Source organism: Rhodnius prolixus, unplaced genomic scaffold (assembly GCF_049639745.1).
Source record: "Rhodnius prolixus isolate KJV_2025 unplaced genomic scaffold, Rpr scaffold_8, whole genome shotgun sequence".
Lineage (NCBI taxonomy): Eukaryota > Metazoa > Arthropoda > Insecta > Hemiptera > Reduviidae > Rhodnius > Rhodnius prolixus.
In genome coordinates this window covers 22,608,970-22,628,350 of record NW_027411593.1, presented here as the reverse complement: position 1 = coordinate 22,628,350, position 19,381 = coordinate 22,608,970, and the positions used below count along the sequence as shown (strand labels likewise).

At 35.4% G+C, this 19,381-nt stretch overlaps 1 protein-coding gene across 3 annotated transcripts in view; it reads left to right on the top strand.

Moving 5' to 3' along the window:
- Nucleotides 1–19,381, top strand: part of LOC141451037 (uncharacterized) — a 479,252-nt gene that overhangs the window by 203,694 nt on the left and 256,177 nt on the right. Inside the window, exon 1 of one of the 3 annotated variants that reach the window (XM_074122054.1) lies at nucleotides 4,867–5,052. The exons of the other annotated variants lie outside the window; for them this stretch is intronic. The gene's annotated coding sequence lies outside the window, so the exon portion shown is untranslated. Of the gene's footprint in view, nucleotides 1–4,866; nucleotides 5,053–19,381 lie in introns of those variants that run through there. 3 annotated transcript variants of the gene reach the window in all.

Sequence of the window (19,381 nt, the reverse complement as noted above, 5' to 3'; positions counted from 1 at the left end):
CAAGGCCGTCTGTGATTATGGCATAAATCCTGCAAAAGATCCCCCCAGTCCTTGCAATTTGAAATTGCTCACTCTGTAATAGACGCTCCTTTCTAAGTCACCAAGTTGTTCAAACCTGTTACAGGATCTTCCATTTTAGCTTACAATGTCATCAACATCCACTGTTGATGGAACGGAACAACACCTTTCTTTCTGGGCACTTTAGATAACTTCTTAGACGTTTTAAAGGATAGCTATCTCACTATCTCCTCTTTTATCACCCAGTAGATAGTGAAGTATGCAGTAGACATTCCTTGATGTACTTGGTCATTCTTGCGCAATAATAGGCCGATTGTAACTAAGTGGAGAGTTCAATGGAAAGAAGAAAAGTTATCTATCGAGATACATATTACAATTTTGATGAGGTTACGCTTCGAATAGAAACATGTTTGCACAAACTAAAATAACAGAATAATATGTCAGTCTTTATAATAAACATATAAAATATATACAGCGAATACAATAAAAGTGGCTTTTAGCAGTGGTAGAGAAGAGAAGTGTTGAAAATTGGTAAAGATAGCACTCAGGTATGAGTAGTTAGGTTGGTCTGAGCGATAAGGTGTGAGCTGGGTTTAGGATGGGAAGTTACGCTGTTTGGTATAGACGGTAGGAGACGCTGTGGTACCCATTACAAAGGACCCCAGACCAAGCACGTTATCCTAGGTATTACAGCATATTTTATTCAAGGCTTCCTTTTACACAAGAGCCCACAGGTGCCCTTTGTATCTAAATTGTGGGCGCATAGCTTCACTTTCTTCTCTACATGCCTTGTTTAAAAATTTAATATTCCCTATCCCATGCGAGAAGCGTGCATCAGAGCAACTACACCATCTTGTATTCCTTTCAGTTCATTCGCGCCTTCTCTCGCTATTTTTATATTTAGCTATATGTCTGGAGAAATAGTTTGACTGGAGGCTACGTGATACTGGTGTAGCGCGGTACGAGCGGCTTCTTTCACTATTGATGAAGATATAACACCAGAAAGACATTAACCGTAGATGTACTGCTATAGATTGTTGCTTCTGGATTTTTTTTAATTATTATACTTGCACGGTTTTGAAATTATCGTCTCCTCTATTATTTCTAGAAAATTCTTCACAACCGCTTCTCTTCCGAGGTAAATGTGACAAATGATTTCGAAAAAACCCTCATATTCCCAGGATTTCTGCTCTGTACATTTCAATGAACAAGCATCAGCAGTCTTCTGTATCAAGTGCATGTCCCAGATTGACAGCAGATAAGATCCATTTGTAGGAATTACAAATTTAAAAAATCCAAAAAATAGAACCCTTTCTATGCCATCTTCCCCGAAATCGCTGTAACGAATTGAACTATATGATAATTAGGGAACGGATTCGTATTTATTTACATATTTTTTTCTAGGCAATTTACAGACGTTTTTCAACTAGAAGTGTTCATACTGACACTTTTTAAGCCGTTTGAGTCTACTTTTATTTCACATATTTCCACATATTTGGATGTTATCGCATATTTATACGTACATATTTGATTAAAATAAATAAATATTTCTACATATTTAATCAAAATATGTACATATTTTTCATTTTGGGCATATTTTCATAATTGGGAGGTGGTTGACAGGAACTGTGAACCACAGACTGTAGGGCTGTGAATCACAGTGGGTACAATGGTTATTGTAATTTACACAGAATGCTGCTAAACAGTGACGGGCACTTGTTAGTTCTTTGAAGTTGTCTGACGTTGTCAGTTCTTTCAGCTCGTTCGTTGAAATGTCCAATTCATTTCGTTCGGTCACTTAGTGTATTCTTTTTTGGTGAAATGCCACGAACATCGGCCTCAAACAAACAACTGGTTGCTAAATATCTTCGCGAGTTTCCAGCAGAACTTTTTCGAAGTGATGGAGACATTTTGTACTGCACAGCTTGTGACAAGCGCGTTTCTTGCTCTTAACGTTCCCAAGTCACCCAACATATTGCCACCGGATCGCACATAGAGAATAAAAACAGAAAGAAAGAGAGGACGTCCTATCAAGCCTTCCTTACTTCTCCATCATCAAGTAAGTCTACTCTGAGTACAGATCTGTGTCGGGCTTTGGTTAGAGCAGATATCCCTTTCCACAAACTTAAAAATCCTCATTTCAAAGGATTCTTAGAGATCTATATTGGGAAAAAAATGCCTGACGAGAGCACTCTACCTGGAAGATATCTATAAAGATACACTAACCAAAATTCGAGAACATATCAAAGATGGACCTATTTGGGTGTCAATTGATGAAACCACTGACGTTGAGGGCAGGTATATTGCCAATGCAGTTATTGGAAAACTTGACAGTGATGCTGATGTGGATTCAAAGCCATTCCTTTTGAACTGTGAGGTTCTCGAAAAATGCAATCATTCCACCATTTCACGATTCTTCGATGCCTCAATGCATATCCTATGGCCCAGTGGAGTTTTGAACGAAAAAGTTCTTTTATTTCTCTCTGATGCTGCCCCCAACATGGTCAAGGCTGGGCAATCTATTCAGGTATTTTATCCTAAGATAATTCATGTGACGTGTATTGCTCATGCCTTGCATCGAGTAGCAGAAACTGTCCGATCTTTGTTCAGTGACGTAGATTCCTTAATCTCCTCGGTTAAAAAAGTGTTCTTAAAAGCACCAAGTCGCATTAAAATGCTAAAAGATCTCTATCCAGACTTGTGCCTTCCACCCAGAACCAATATTGACATGATGGGGTACTTGGCTGGAAGCAGGTCAGTATTACTATGAAAACTACAATAAAATCAAGAATGTCCTTTCACATCTCGAAGACGAAGCAGTAGCGATAAATACAGCCAAGTCTTTATTCGAGAAACCTAATTTAAGGAACGACCTTGCATTCATTTCTGACAATTGCGTATTTCTTGCACAAGCCATTACCCAACTTGAGTCCCAAAATGTTCGACTGACAGAAAACGTGTCCAACGTTAAAAAAGTCATCGAAAAGGTGGAAGGAATACCTGGGAGTAAGGGAGATCTGATCAGATCAAAACTGGTAGAAGTACTGAGCAAGAACAAAGGGTGGGAGACCATCTGCCAGATTTCTGATATTATCAGTGGAACAGAAGTCACCTCAGAACATCGTGTACCCTTTACAACCAACGAGATAACTTCTTTCACAAGGCACCTATAACATCTGTAGATGTTGAACGATCTTTTAGTCGTTACAAGTCCATCTTACGCCCAGATCGTCGTCACTTTACGTTCCAACATTTGAAATTTCATGTGGTTGCAAACAATTTCGAAGAGTGAAGTTTTCAAAATTGAAAATTTAACACATCTTTTTATAAATAGTAAAAATGTTCTTTGTTGTATAAATCATTATAACTTGTAAAAACAAATTATTTTGTTCCTAATAAATTATTATAAATTGTAAAAATGTTCTTTTCTTGTATAAATAATTATAACTTGCCCCCCCCAAAAAAAATCCATTTTCATAAAAAGAAAGTCCATTTTACTTAAATATTCCAGAAAATATTTTAAGAAAATCACATATTTTCCACATAATTGACGAAAATAAATGCATATTTTAATTAAATATTTGGCATTTTTAAATACATAAAAATCCGTTCCTTAATGATAATGAACTGGTCTAACGAACTGGTGTTATTTATTTCAAATCGGAGCTGACGGCACACAGATTGCTTGCCCCAGGATCAGAAGCTAGTGTAACATAAGTTTTCAAAGCTTGTTGAATCATTTGCTGATACTCTAATCTCTCATGTTTAGAACAAAAGCTCTTTGTTCGAACTACAATTTATCGTAGAAAAATATTTCTAGTTTAACTTCGAGTGAAAATTATTTGTTGCAGTAGTGTGAGTACTAATAAGTAGAGAATATGCAGTCAGTTAAGATTATATTTTAATAAAAATTGTTATATTTATTGTAATAAATTTGTTCAAGATTACCTTGTCCGTTGTGCAATAATTGTTTCGATGATCTTAAACATTTTTCATTTCGTCCTGCTCTTATACCTACTATCAAGAAGTATTGCAATCGTTTGAAATTAACGACGCGTGAACCTGCGAACGTTCTAACAAATTCTATTTTAGAATTCTAAAACATTACATAAGCGCAAAACAAGATGTCCCTTAAATATCTGCTTGGATTCTTTAATTTTATTTCAGCATTGGTTAAAAAAAAAAAGATGTTCACCTAGTAGGATTTGCACCAACTACTTTCGTCATGTTCAAGGACCGGAAATAATATATTTATTTCTGGCATATCGAAAATCTGCACGATTGTAATACTTCCACATTTGAAGAGAGAGACAAAGTAAAAAAACCTGCAAAAAATTGCCTAATCTAATTACTAATAAGTAAAATCTAATTTACTGAACGTATTTAAAGTGATCAAGGATTTTAAAAGTTCATCAGCATCTTAGTTACATTGTTATTCACAACACTAAAACTGTATATCATGCGCTAAGTATAACTTGTACACAATTTATAAAATAGAAATTCACTTTAACTATCATTTAAAAACTCGCTTTAATAAAGAGACATCAATATCTAGTTAAAAAATGCCGCCGAAAACTACCCAGCGAGATCAGCTGGTAAGTGAAGGTTATCTAAGCAGAAGGAACTTTTTTTCATTTATTTTTAATAAAAATAGTAATAATAATAAATAAATACATGTAATAATTAAATGTGTAATTAACGAATTAGCGATTTCATTTTATTCATAAATGAAAAAAAGTAGTTGGTCACTCTGCTTAAATAACATTAATTTACCAGCTGATCTGGACTGGCCAGTTACCGGCGGACATCTTTAACTCCTTAGTAGTGTCTCTTTGATTAACGCGATGTTTTAAGTGAATATCAGTGCGTGTTAAAGTGAAATTCTATTTTATAAATTGTATGTAAGTTATACTTAGTGCGTGATATACAGTTTTAGTGCGAATAGTGTTGTGAATTATTTTAACTAGTGTCAAGTGTCCCAGTGCTATTGGACTGGTGATCTGTTGAGATGCTGATGGATATTCCTTAAACAAGGTAAGATTTTAGTATCAATTATTTAATTTTAAATTTGAATTATATTTATTATTCTTGCAAGCAAATAACATTCAATAATTAAATTATTGATGTATTATTTAATATTTCATGTTAATGACTGAAAGTTGAAAACTAAATTTCTACGTTTTCTCAAATTATTTTTTTGGAATTGATATATGAAATATTTTCATGTATTAACCTTTCCATTTTAATTGACTCAAAAACTAAATTTAATAAACTTTACCTTACCATATATTCTACACTATTGCATCTAGAAACATCATACTTCTCCCAATAGTTAAGATACTTGAAGGCTACTATTTTCCAAAATGTAAAGAATTCCGTGAAATAGAAATCAAAGTATTAGATCACAAAATTTAGGAAAAACGGAATATTACAATACGAATCGAATTATCAACAATCAAAAGTTTAAGGGAATCGGAAGGTTACAAAAATTTACCTTGCTTTACTATTGCCTGTAGAATCATCATATTTCTCTCAATTGTTAAGATAGTTAAAGGTTTCAATTGTGCCAAAATACATAAATTCCGTACAATAGAAATCGAGATATTAGGTCACAAAATTTAAGTAAAAGTAAAATACTTCAAAAGTATTTTAATTTATATTTAAAATTTTTTAATATATTGTTTAATCTTTTCTTTTTGCCTAATATTTCAAAATAATCATGGTTTCCCCCGATTGTTTTTTTGGAATTGATATCTTCCCTTTTTCAATGGTTTTTTTTTAATCTTTCTTTTAGTCTATAAATTTTAAATTTGGTTTGCTTGTAATTTTGTATTTCTGGTGAACGAAGAGACGTTCAGTGAATAATTATTTGTAATGTACATTATTTAGCTTTTAGGTTAGGATTTGTGTACTGTTTCCCAGTTTGTTGTTGGTTCTAAGCGAGATTTTGAGAACTAGTTTCTTGGGAAGGTTACATTATTTGTATTTCTCATTCTGATGTAAGTAAAAGAGTCAGACATGTTGGGTGGGTCATTGTTATTGCCTTGGTGTGGACAATATTGGTTTCTACTCAGCAATTTATTAATAATGTTGGTGATATAACTGTTATTTATGGCTGTTGTGCGAATGATGTTGAGTTCTCTCTCATAGTTGGTCAGAACAAGAGATTTAGTTTTCTCTCTGTTAGGTGTCTGAGAGCGACTAGTTCATGTTGAATAGGATGGTAGGAACTGTTGTGTATAATAGTGTCAGTGGACGTGGGCTTTATAAATACGAGATCTGGATGTCGTGGAATAAGGTGTTTGTCCAGAGGGTCTAGATCGAATGGATCGTATTCACCTTGGCTGGATGGCAATCGGGGAAACGGTCGCTCAAATCGATCATCATAACCTCCAGTTGTTGAATTAGGCGTAGTACTTTTTGACCAATTAGAATATCTAGGTGATGGTACGCTTCTTAGGGATGAGAAATCATCGCCATATCTGGGCGTAGTGTTTACGTTTACCATCATCTCTGGGAGTATTGTTCTGTCTTGGTGTCGATCTAGAATCTTGATTCTTCGGCGTACGAGAAGGTACTGATACCGCTCGCTTATGCCTAGCCCATTCTTCAGCCGCTTTATTCCTCTGCCACCACAGGAACGCTCGTATTCCGAATTCTAAGTTGTAGTCTCTTATAGTAAGTGTGATATCCAGGAAGTTGAGAGTTTTCTCGTTCACATATTTATGTGTGAAATCTATGTTAGGGTTATGCACCCCTTTCAACGTTCCAGGGAACCCTAGGGTTCCGCGGAACCCAGGTAGAAGACCTACCCTGCTTTAGAGAAAAGTTTAATTTTGATTTTTGAAGAAAAATCTTGATTCTGAAATAGTGGCACTTCCGTTATTGACCGAAATTAAAAACTGCAATCTTATAGCGCCATTCTTTGTTGGCACTTAAGGTAAATAACAAATTTGAATATTGAAATTTTTCTTTTTTGAATTTATGTAGGAAGAACCCCCATCCATAGACCACAAACAACTTTTATCCTCTATTTCGGTCTCTGCAAACCTTGAAACTGCACGATTACAATATCTCTTTTTAGAAGAGTAAGAGAAAGTAAATGCAAGCAAAAAAATAATCATAACGATTCACTGTTTTAAATATTTAATTTTTCATAAGTTGTGACTAACGTAAATTTGGAGAATAGTGTAGGCTGAATATTTCAAAATTTATTTAGTAGTTTGTTGCCTTCACCATCCCAGATGTTTTTGCCATACCCGAATGTACGAGGTGTGTTCAAAAAGTAACGGGAATTTTCGTTTTTTGAAAAAAATATTTATTTATTCATCTACATTAATATTGTCGCCTTCAAAGTAGTCCCCTTCGCATACAATACACTTGTGCCAGCGCTTTTTCCAATCCTCGAGACACTTCTGAAACTCGATCTTTGTGATAGCTTTCAGCTCTTTCAGCGATTCGCTTTTAATGTCATCTATGCTTGTAAAACGACGGCCTTTTAATGTTCTCTTTATGTTTGGAAATAGAAAAAAGTCACATGGAGCCATGTCTGGCGAATATGGAGGCTGGGGCATCGTTAAAGTTTTGTTTTCGGCCAAAAATTCACGAACAAGCAATGAAGTGTGAGCAGGTGCATTATCGTGGTGCAAAATCCATGAATTGTTTTGCCACAAATCCGGGCGTTTTTTTCGGATTGCTTCACGCAAACGGCGTTGAACTTGTAGGTAGTACTCCTTATTGATTGTTTGACCTTGTGGCAAGAATTCATGATGCACTATGCCATTAAAATCGAAGAACACAGTGAGCATAACCTTCACATTCGACCGCACTTGTCGAGCCTTTTTCGGTCTTGGCGATCCAGAATGCCTCCACTGGGACGATTGAGCCTTAGTTTCGACATCATATCCGTAAACCCATGTTTCGTCACCTGTTATAACACGTTTCAGTAGATCCGCATCGTTGTCGACTTCATTGAGCGACTCTTGAGCAACTTCCATTCTCCGCTGTTTTTGTTCGAAATTCAACAATTTTGGAACAAAGTTTGCTGCCACACGTTTCATACCCAAAACATCCGAAAAAATTTCATGGCATGAGCCAATTGATATGGCAACATCATCAGCGACTTCTCTGATTGTGATTCGGCGATCGTTCATAACCATTTCTTTCACTTTTTTCACCGGTTGTTGATGTGCTTGGACGTCCAGGTCGTTCGTCATCTTCAACGTTTTCGCGGCCATCTTGGAAACGCTTATACCACTCGTAAATCCTTGTTTTACTCATAGCAGACTCACCATATGCCTTTATTAACATTTCACACACTTTATTACACTTTATTTCATTTTTTACGCAAAATTTAATACAAATTCTTTGATCCATTTTTTTTAACAAACAAAAATCGCCAAGCTCGAAAAACACGTCTAACCTTAACGGCTGCCACTTAAGAAGTAAACAATGAATATTACTGAAAATTTTATCGAACTTCAGGGGCATGTGTACCAACATAATAAAAAAAAAAATTTTACAATCAGACTCTCCAAACCCGCGAAATTTAAAAATTCCCGTTACTTTTTGAACACACCTCGTATTAGTTATATTCTAGCATTAAATAAAAAATAACACTTTTTCACTGGAATATAACCAAGTTGAAAACCTCCATAGTACAAATCGATACAATGCAGATGAAGATCTAGGTACCCGGCAGTGGTATTAAGCTGCCTTATTAAAATATCACACAAGAAAATTCATGAAAATTAATGCCATAGATTTGCACAAGCTAGCGCCGCCCACCATTTTGACAAAGATAAATTATTAGCAAGCAACTTAACGGATTACCTCTTAAATCTTTCATTTCTCATTACTAACTCGCTTTTTATCTATTTTTCCTTCAGCGCAAGCTTTTATAAATTACCTTCCTTTAATAATTAATTTATTTTGCATTATACAAAAAGAAAAAAAAGATTGGCATGGAGACTCGCCCGACTTTTCTTCTACTAAGGTCCTAACTTTTATTTTTTCCTCACGCCATTTTCTTTCTTCAAATTATTCTGCTTTAAGCGAGTTTGTAGAGCTGCATATTACATTAAATGTTTTTCTTTTTATCTATATAATTTCTTTCTGAATTTATAACTGACAATATTTTTTAGGTGCATAGATAGTCTTTTTTTTCAAATTCTCTAATTCCAAAATTCTAAAATATAATTCAAATAATATCAAAGTTCAAAGTATTAGATTATTAATAGCGAAATTTATGAAATTGAATGCATGAATGATATGAATGGTGAAATTTAGCGAATTTATGTAAAAATTATATAATTCGATTCCCGGTCTTAGGCCTTAGATTTTATTTAATGGTTAATATGAGAAATTTACAGTAAAGTATGTTTGCTAGTCGCCTCCGTCCGCGACACCTAATTGGTAGTTGGACGTAAAGCCCGGCCTGAAAAAATAGGCGATTACTTTACTTTGCTTACTTTACTTATGTAATTCGAAGTCAAATAGATGTAGTAATATTGAACATATATAATAAAATCGTATCTTTTAATAATTAATTCAATACCCGTAATGATTATTTATTAATAAAGAACACAATTTTTTAATTTTGTAGCTAAAAATTAATATTTGAAAAACCGAGACGAGACCGAGATTTCTCGACTAGATATATATCATGTCTCGATCTCGGTCTCGGTTGCTCAAGTCTCGTCTCGGTCTCGGTCTCGGTACCGAGACCGAGACCGAGCTTTGTCTCGTTTTTCGTGCAGCACTATCAATAGCCAAAAAAATTTTTGCGGTTTGTGTTAATCTTTATTATTTGGAAAATTTATTATAAATATTAAAAGCTATGATTAAACTAAGTACTTTGACAATTAAATTTAAGATATTTCAACAAGTGGAGTAAATCGATTTGTGCAGTGAACGGCTTATATAAAAAGATGTCAGGATGGAGTCAAGGTTGCTTGAAAGTGCATCGTAATCTACTTTCAAGAAGCAGAAGCTGCATCATCATGAAACAACTGTCGGATATTGATTCAGTTCAAATCCGCTATTTATTAATTCAGTTACACTCAGTAATTGTTGAGTTGTATAATTACATCACAAGTCCAATTAGAAACTTGATTACAATTATAATAAAATATAAATTAATATAATTACAATTAAATACCGAGCTGGACTAATTTATTTAAATATAAACGCAGTAAGAGATGAACTGACTTTACGGCGAAACGCCAATAATGTGTTTGAAAGAGATCAATAAGGTCAACAAGTTGATTAAGAATCCAGGTCGAAGGCCCATTTTTAGCTATGTCCACTCGGAATCCCACCTAACTACTTGCTTTAGCCAATGATTCTGAACTCCTATTTCATGTACAAAGCGTCGTATTGCCAGCCCCTACGCGCATGCAGTATTATCCAGTGTGACCCACTAATAGAAAAGTGGTTTAGACTAAACATGCAAAATTAAATTTGATTCCATGGATTAATACTATTTTCAGCAAAGGATAGTCAATCAATTGATGATGTTTAGCAGGAGTGGCCAACTTTTCTGTATAATAAGATCTACTTTTTATCTTAAAAGTGTGTCGCGATCGACTAGTTGTCCATAGGCGTAGTCTAAGGGGTGTGAAATGCATACTATGTTTATACACTGTGTTTCAGTATAAGGTGCATTCCAGCGAGGTATGGGTAGATAAGTAAAATATATTATTTTTTAAATCTCTTATTAAGTTTTCGAGATATAGGCTCATGAAGAAAATAAATTTCCAGTCCCAACTTTTGATAGCAGCATTCCGTACATGCGGGACCTAAAATATTCTATTTTCCGACACTTTTCAAGATAAATTTTTACTACATTAAAATGCATTTTTTTTTTATCAACTGCAATGTATAAGTTGTACTATTTGGCTGATAATTTGATTTCAATATTTCACTTTCGCGTTTTTTTGGGCCAGGAAAATTTATCATGAAAGAATAATGTGACTTACTTTTTGCTAATCTACCATTAGCTCGCTGAGTACACCTCGTACTGAAATATAGATATACGGCTTATCTACCTACGCAAAAAACAACAACAATAATTATTTAAAGAGCCAAAAAAACTCACATCCAGGGGAATTAAAAGAACATGGATAATTATTAACAATATTTATTAATTCAAAGTAGCTACAGATGAAGACAGATTTAGAATTTACTTTGTTGTCTTAAAATTAATGGGAAGACTGAGTTTGCGCGTCTCTAACCAAGGAATCATAATTAGGTGTATATCCTGACAAAGATAATAATAATGAGTTTTAAGTATGGGAATCAGTCAGGACAGAACTTTGCATAGGTATGTAGATCCGAAACAAGAATAGATATATTCGCTACATTTGGTGATACTGGGATATTTTTCGATATTGCGAACGATCGACCAAAACTGGCCTCGCGATCGACCGGTCGATCGCGATCGATTTGTTGGCCACTCCTGTTGTATAGGTTGAAATTAAGGCAGAGAAAAGCACTCTACTATGGTGACTCAGAAGATTTCTCGATTTAAGTGTGGGGATGTACTACAAGAAGGGTGGTACAGGCCTGTAGAAGGAGTAGAAGAGTGGTTGCTGCTGGCCTCATCTGTATTCACCTTTGCCCCCCAGGTCTACTGTTATACAGCATCCCTGCTATCCTGACCTATCTGCTACAGGCCGGACCCACAATTTGCATGTACCTCATCTCGTCCCATTCATAACAGCTCACATAACCGCATCTCTCTCTCTATCTCCCCCACTTCTTTGCTCTCCATTTTTTTTTTTTTTTTTCTATTTTGTAACTCCGGAATAAACCATCACTAATATTCTCCCTGGACCTGACCTGGAAACTTCCCTTGGCTCCTGGATAATTATTTAAGGAAAAAAAATCCTTTTCTTTTAATTTTTATTTACCTTCCATTTCTCTTAATTTTCTGTTTTCATTATCTTTTATCATTTTAACTTTTATCTCGTTAGTAGCCACTTTTGTTTCCCTAAGGATCCTGTATTTCTATTTCTATTTTGGTTTTTTTAAATAATAGAAACAAAGTAAATTACCTGAAAACTATACAAGTCAGCAGTGCCGAAATAATTCAAGGCACAGCACAGGTAGCCTAATTTAATTCTTCTCGCAGGAAATAGCAAGTATCGTGACTTTGACAAATCTTCAGTTGCCTTCAGAAATACAGTACAACCTCAATCAACCGGGCTGACCTCCGGAAAACTGAAATCCCGGTTAAACCGAATACTCAGTATTACATAGTACATTACTGTTTATAATGTGGATTTTTTCTTCGATAGATAAACAAATATACGTTTACGTTTAGCACCAGTTTTCTTAACAGATTCCATTGCGTAAGTGAAATAAAAATTCGACCGAAAGGGCAAACGAAAGATGTTTTTTCTGTAGGAAGATCTGATTAACACTGAAGACTAGCTTGAGATTAGGCTGCTCTCTGGGAAGATTAAAATAATGCCGGTAATTTTCTATAAAAATATTACTTATAACCGTGAAGATGAAAATCAACCATTTACGGACACGTAAATCCCATGGTCTTTTGTAAGACCGTGGTAAATCCCTAGAAATTCAGTACTAGAGTTTAGATTAGACTAGGGCGGCCTCAAGGCCTACGCCACTGCGACCCCTTTGGATCTATTGTGGCTCCCTTCACTTTAAAGCTCACCCTCCAGACCTGTCCTTTTAATCAGACACTTCAATTCTGGAGAGCGACTCTTGGGTAAAGCTCACAGGCCTTGGTTTTTCCTCCCAGAGAAGTAACATCCTTAGCCACACGAGCCCCTCACACTGACACAACATGTGCAGTGCCGTTTCCTCCTCTTCCTGACAGAACCTACAGTGGCTATCATCTGCCAGGCCCATGCGATGCATGTGTTTTCTGAGCCTGAAGTGGCCAGTTAATTGGCCTACAATCATCCTTATAGCCCCACGGCCTTGACGGATTAATTCTGCAGTCAGCCTCGGCGAATAGCCTTTAATAAACTCCTTCGCCTGTCTCTGCCCAGTAGTGGCAAGAAATTCAGTACTAATTGCACCATATTTGGGGTTTTTACATACATACATAATGACCCTTCAAGAAAATCAGGTATAAAAGAGTCGCTGCCACACCTACAGTTATGTAACATCGGAAGACAAAATATTTTCCTGTCGCCACCGAAAATTAACTTTTGTTTCGGCGCCGATCCAGGTATTCTTACGATGACTCAACATGATCCCGGTTAATCCTAATCCCGGTTAACCGAGGACCACTTAGTCGAGGTTGTACTGTATTAGTTTTGTGATCTTTGGAGCCCAAACAAAAGTGATTTTACATGTTGGCCTTTATCTGATCAGGGATTGTCTGCCCTTCCTTTTCAGTGGGAAGTACAGAACTTACACTCATTAAAGTAAAAGTAATATTTTTTCAGGCTGGGTTTAACGTCCAACTATCAGGTGTCGTGGACGGAGGCTACTAGCAAACGTACTTTACTATATTTCTCATTTAACCATTATAGAAAATCCAAGGCCTAAGACCGGGAATCGAACCCAGTACCACAATGCATATTAGCTTTGTAAGTCTCGCCTCTTAACCCGCTCGGCTACCGTGGCGCCTCACTCATTAAATATTAATAGGTTTTTCGTTTTTGTTGGTCTTCTGTACGCACAGATTAGCTAAGATTAATAGTTAATAGGGGCGCTAATGATGTCAGTAGTCGTTGCGCCTTAAAATAAATTAGATATTAATAGACCCTGACGAACAAAAGAAAACTGTACACTGCCCTACTTGTCCCAATATGGACGTACAGAATACAGCTCTATGGAATCGCCAAAAAATCGAACATCAACAGACTTCAAACCTTACACTCTAAAATTCTAAGAACAATAGATAACGCTCCCTTCTACGTCTCCAATCACACAATACACTCTGATCTAAATATTCCTCTCGTCTCTGAAATAGCCCAATCTCGCTACACAAAACTTCACTCTAATCTACACAGTGATTACAACAACCCTCTGATCCACAACATGTCCACCAGAACACTACTTTCAAATCCACCGCGCAGACTAAAGTGTGCGGTGGCCAAGCGATCATCTCAACATATAACGCCGACCTCCTAGGATGGTTGCTGTGTAAGCCTGCCAACGTGGCGAACGGCTTCCATCACTAGATGGTCGTCGTTCACTCCACTCACGCCCTTGGCGTACATGCATGTGTATTTACGCTATCCCTTATCTCTCATCTCTTTTGCTTATTGTACTAGATACAGTTGCAAAGTAAATAAACAAATTACAAAAAGAAGAAGATATTAATAGAAAATATCTAATATTTGTCTGTGTCCAGAACTTCCGCCTTTTGCACGCCTTGCACACATTTTCAATTCTCTCGAATTCATTTCCTCTTCTCCTGACTCTAAATGTCCTATTCTAAAAGGTAACCATACTTCTTGAGAATGGCCAAAATTTAGGTTTTTACCATTCTTTGAAACCGGAGACTATAAATGGAATATCTTTAACTTTTTTTTCTGGCAGTTTAAAAATCTCCCAAATCTAGAGAGCCCTTCTTATTCAACCTCATTATCTCGCTTAAAAGGAAATGCAGGATGAAGACATAAAAAAAGGAAACCTTGTACAATATGTTTTCCATTTCCCCTGAAAAATAAAGTCTTACTCAGAAACTAGAAAACTGACTGTTCGTGGAATAAAAAGAACAAAAGCAAAGATCTCTTTAAAGTATTTGCTTAATCGAATTCTTAGAAAATTCACACATAAGGATATAAAGAAGGTGCTGGTGAGGTCAGAGGTATTTCTCTTTCAAAGAGGTCCTATCCTCTAAAAGATCGCCACTTTATTATTTTATTTAGATCAAGTTGTCGGCTGCTGCATCCTTAGTTCGTGGAGCATCATTCCCTTTGAAACCTAATATAAATGTTCCTCTACCTCTCTAATATATATATATATATATCGGACAAAGGAATAGAATATTACATATTTTTTGAAGCATAAACTCGTTTTACTTTTATGCTTTAAAAAAAAGAAAGAAAAAAAATTGGTTCGTCTCCCGTTGTTTTTGCGAGAATACGGTAATTCTATAAGACCTCTATTTACCTGCAGGGTAAACATTTTCCTTGAAAAACTTACATAAATATTCATTAGCATAAAATGAGCGACTATTTCCAACTTTTACTCTCCATTATTTTCCGAGCCTCGCCGGTTTTCTGGAAAAAAAAATACTAATAATAATAGAAGTAAAGAAAATGTTATTTTGCTTTCATTACGTTGACGGTTCTCAAACTTTGCTGCAAAACTGTTCAAGAAATTTTTTTTTATTCTTTTCTGAAGGGAGAGAGTTTTACTGTATCTAACGAAATTTGTCTCTTGAATTATTTTCTTTAAATTTTAAAAAGGAATTTATTTCTTGTACTTCAAAAGACATCATGAGAAAGAATTTTACAAAATGAGAAGAAGATAAAATTGTACAAATTCGGTATAAATATTAATTTTGAGAGATTTCGAAGTAGGCTTGTGATAACGTTTACAGACGATCTGTTGTTCGAAGCTTTACGTGCCTAAGGGTACGTTTACAACGGAGCTGTGAGTATAGATGCTAGCAGAGATGATAACTGATAGAATAAAATATAATCGCTGATTAGTGTGCACAACGGAGCTGTGATACATGCAACATGCCCGAGTAGTGAAGAAGAGTTTTTATGTTCAGCAGCAACGAAATGGTATATTTTAAAGAAAAAACGCTTTAGAAAATATCATGTACATCCCATAAATAAAAAACGAAGTACTTTGGGTGAATTTCACTATTTATATAAGGAACTTAGAAATTATCCGGATCGTTTTTTTTGAATATGTGAGGATGGGTCCACCCACATTCGACTATATTTTAGAAAAAATAAGGTCAAAATTAATAAAACTTTGGAAAAATTGTCATGGAAATCCTATAACCATAGAAGAAAAACTAGTGATTACTCTTAGGTTAGTAATGATTTTATCGAAAAAAAAAACAAATAAATACACATGAAAATAAATGTAAGCACGATTTAAAAAACAAAATATTGTTTAAAAGTAAATAATAAAATAATAACCAAAAATAATGAGTAAAGACAGCACTAATTAATTTTTCTACGTCCATTTTGAAGCTCCGATACTGGAGTTCAGCTAGCAGAAAAATGAAAAATTCAATTCTATCATCTATGCTCGTTTATAGCAGCGAGTATGAGTCACTAGTCGAAGCTTCGTTGTGCACGCTCACATAAGAAAGTACTAGGTTATTCTATAAGCGCTGATGCATCACTGCTATCATCTCCGCTATCATCTATGCTCACAGCTCCGTTGTGAACGTACCCTTAGACACATGCCGTTGATGCTTTTTTTTAACCTCTTGCTCGATTAATTAATCAGCAAAAATGTGTGCCCATCCCACTGGGGAAAAAAAGCAAAATATGCTTTCAATATAGCATTGACTACTTGTAACGGTGTAACATTTTTGACCCATAACTTCGAGCGTTGATTTTTCTATACCGAGAATTCTCGAGAAATGCCATACTTTACTATTATTTGGTCCATTTTTCCACACCCAAACAGTTCCATCTTCTTCGTCTGAAATTCTAGAGTTTTTTCCCCGAAATGAACAAACAATATCGATAGATTCACTACCAGTCTCCTTATCCTCGCTCTCTTTTTGAGAGTGGTCGAATAATATCGCTACCTTCACTATCATTATCCATTTTAGGGATCTGAATAAGGATAATACTTACTAAAAATAACAATGAAACTATTATTGTACTGACCAGGTTTTAATTTATTATACCGCTATAAATCTAATATGTGCGGCTAAATAAAAAAGGTAGTTCTGTGTAATTGCACTAATTTCACATTTGAATAACGGTGTTTAGTTAAGAGTCAAGTACAGTATTACCAACTCGAAAAATAGCAAAATGTAGCAAGTATTACAGTGTCTCAGAAAATTTAGTAGTCGCGCGATGCACGTTATTTTCAGTATAGGAGAAAATGATCAAAGACGTACATTGCGCGCCAAAATTGAATTCTATCAAAATTTTATTGCTTTCAAGATATGAAATTCATAGCATGTAGTAGGAGTTTTAAAAGGGTTATATACATAAAATATTTCAGTTATTCACAAAAAAAAAAAAATATCTAATAAATGAACTAATAAATTTGGGTGGTGTGGAATGTATAAAACGCATACATCAGGCTAAGTATGGACAGAGAGTAAACTACAAAACATGATGCGAAAAACGGCCCGGCATAGCCGACACACACCGCAACCGTACGGACACAGGAAAAGGGAAATCAGTCAGTGCTGACCCTCACGGGAATTTTAGTTGCTGGAAAGGTGTAGGTTAGGCGATCACGAGGCCAACGTAGTATTAGACATCGTGGTGGCTTATGAGTATGGAAATATAGAGGAAAGAGTTCGAGCGGTTGAATTAGGATGGAAGGATAGGCCTCTGTGGATATTGAGGAATCATGAATGAATGAATTCGGTGACAAAGGGGATATTTAGGTCTTTGTAAAGAATGAGCTTAGAGGGAGCATTAACAATACGGCGGAGGACTTTTGATTGGAAAGATTGGGGATGCGGGAGATATTGGAGGTTTTAGCTGAGTCCCACAGTTGTAAGTCCAGATGGATTTAAGTAACGTCTTGTAGAGGATTAGTTCATTTTTGGTGTGCTTAGATTAGAGTTAGGTCCGACCTGGCGTCTTAGTTGTCCGTAACTTTTGTTTTGGCTGTAGTCTATTAAGTCTAGTGAGTAGGTTCCTTGTGAGTCTACTGCCTAAGTAGAAACCCAGGTAGCGTTCGAGGTGGGGGATAGAAGTGTTGAGCAAGAACCCATTGGGGCACGTTGTGAGGATGGCAGTGTCATCAGCGTAAGTAGTGATTAAGGTGTTTGGGTGAGTAGGAATATCAGTTGTAATAAAAAGAAATAAATGCTGAAAAAATTAAAAAATAAAATAATCCGTTAAAATATGAAATATACTGATAGATAGATTAAACTAGGGCGGCCTCAAGGCCTACGCCACTGCGACCCCTTTGGATCTATTGTGGCTCCCCCCACTCTAAAGTTCGCCCTCCAGAACTGTCCTTTTATTCAGACTCTTGATGCTGGAGAGCGACTCTTGGGTAAAGCTCACCGGCCTTGGTTTTTCCTCCCCGAGAAGTAACCTCCTTAAATATACTGAGTAACTTCAACATTATCAAACTTGAGAAAATAAAATAATTAACTACGTTAATATCTAAAAATACATCTTGCAGACGGGGAATAGTTTTTAAATCAGACTAGATGAATATTACGAATTTTTCTTTCGTTCATTGTAATTGTAATTGTTCTACGTTGGCCATGGCATCTTTTACAGTCGAAAGATACTGTTGCAGATAACTATCTGGGTATCATAACTATGTGTGTTACTATCTGGGTAGAAGAATGCGCAGTACCGTAGATCGTCTCTCTCGCCCGAGTTACCCACTCTCCATGTCTGCATTTCGCAATGAAGGAACGCATTTGTAGGTTACATCGAACATGCTCCAAGAATTGCGTTTATGTAGCATTTTGATCTGAGTGCGATGAAATTAAAAGTAAAAAATAAATTATTTGTAAATATTAAGTTTTGCTAACTATTTTAGTTTTTATATTTAATTTAAAGAATAAAAATAAAATCATACAAATTTAATTAATAAATAAATAAAAAACCTATTTAAATATTATTTTAAAACGGATTGGTGTGTAAATGAAAGAAGAATTTGCAGAAGAAGAGAAATGATAGTATGATGTCTGCAATGCGGAAAGAAATTAAGTCGAGTTGGATTTGTGCCCAATCCTGTAGTTAGTAGTTCTGTACGGCGGACTTTCCACTATTTGCAGGTTCACTGATAGAGATTCTCTGTTCCAAAATTAAGTCCTGCAACTAATGCAATGAGTCTAGTAAAATAAATATTATTTTTATCTTGATGAATTTATTTATTTTAAATTATTGCATTCAGTTAAAAAATATATGGGTTTATATAGGCGGTTACTGCTAGTATTTCTCATTTACTTTTCTCTAATCACTATAATCAACAATATTTATGCAAGAACTTGACGTATTTTCTATATACCATCAAGGAAAGAACCGTCAATAATTGTACCTTAATTCATGAAATATTCTTAAAAGAAGATGATTATAAAACATTTTTCTCTATTTTTACAAAACTGTTTCATTTGTGTAAACACTCTAGTCCAGTGTTTCTTTAACTTTTTGCAACTGCGACCTATTTTTAAAGTAAAAATCTCTTGGCGACCTCTTCACGAGGGTCGTTTGAAAAGTCCGTGCAAAGTCAGAGAGATAGCACTACT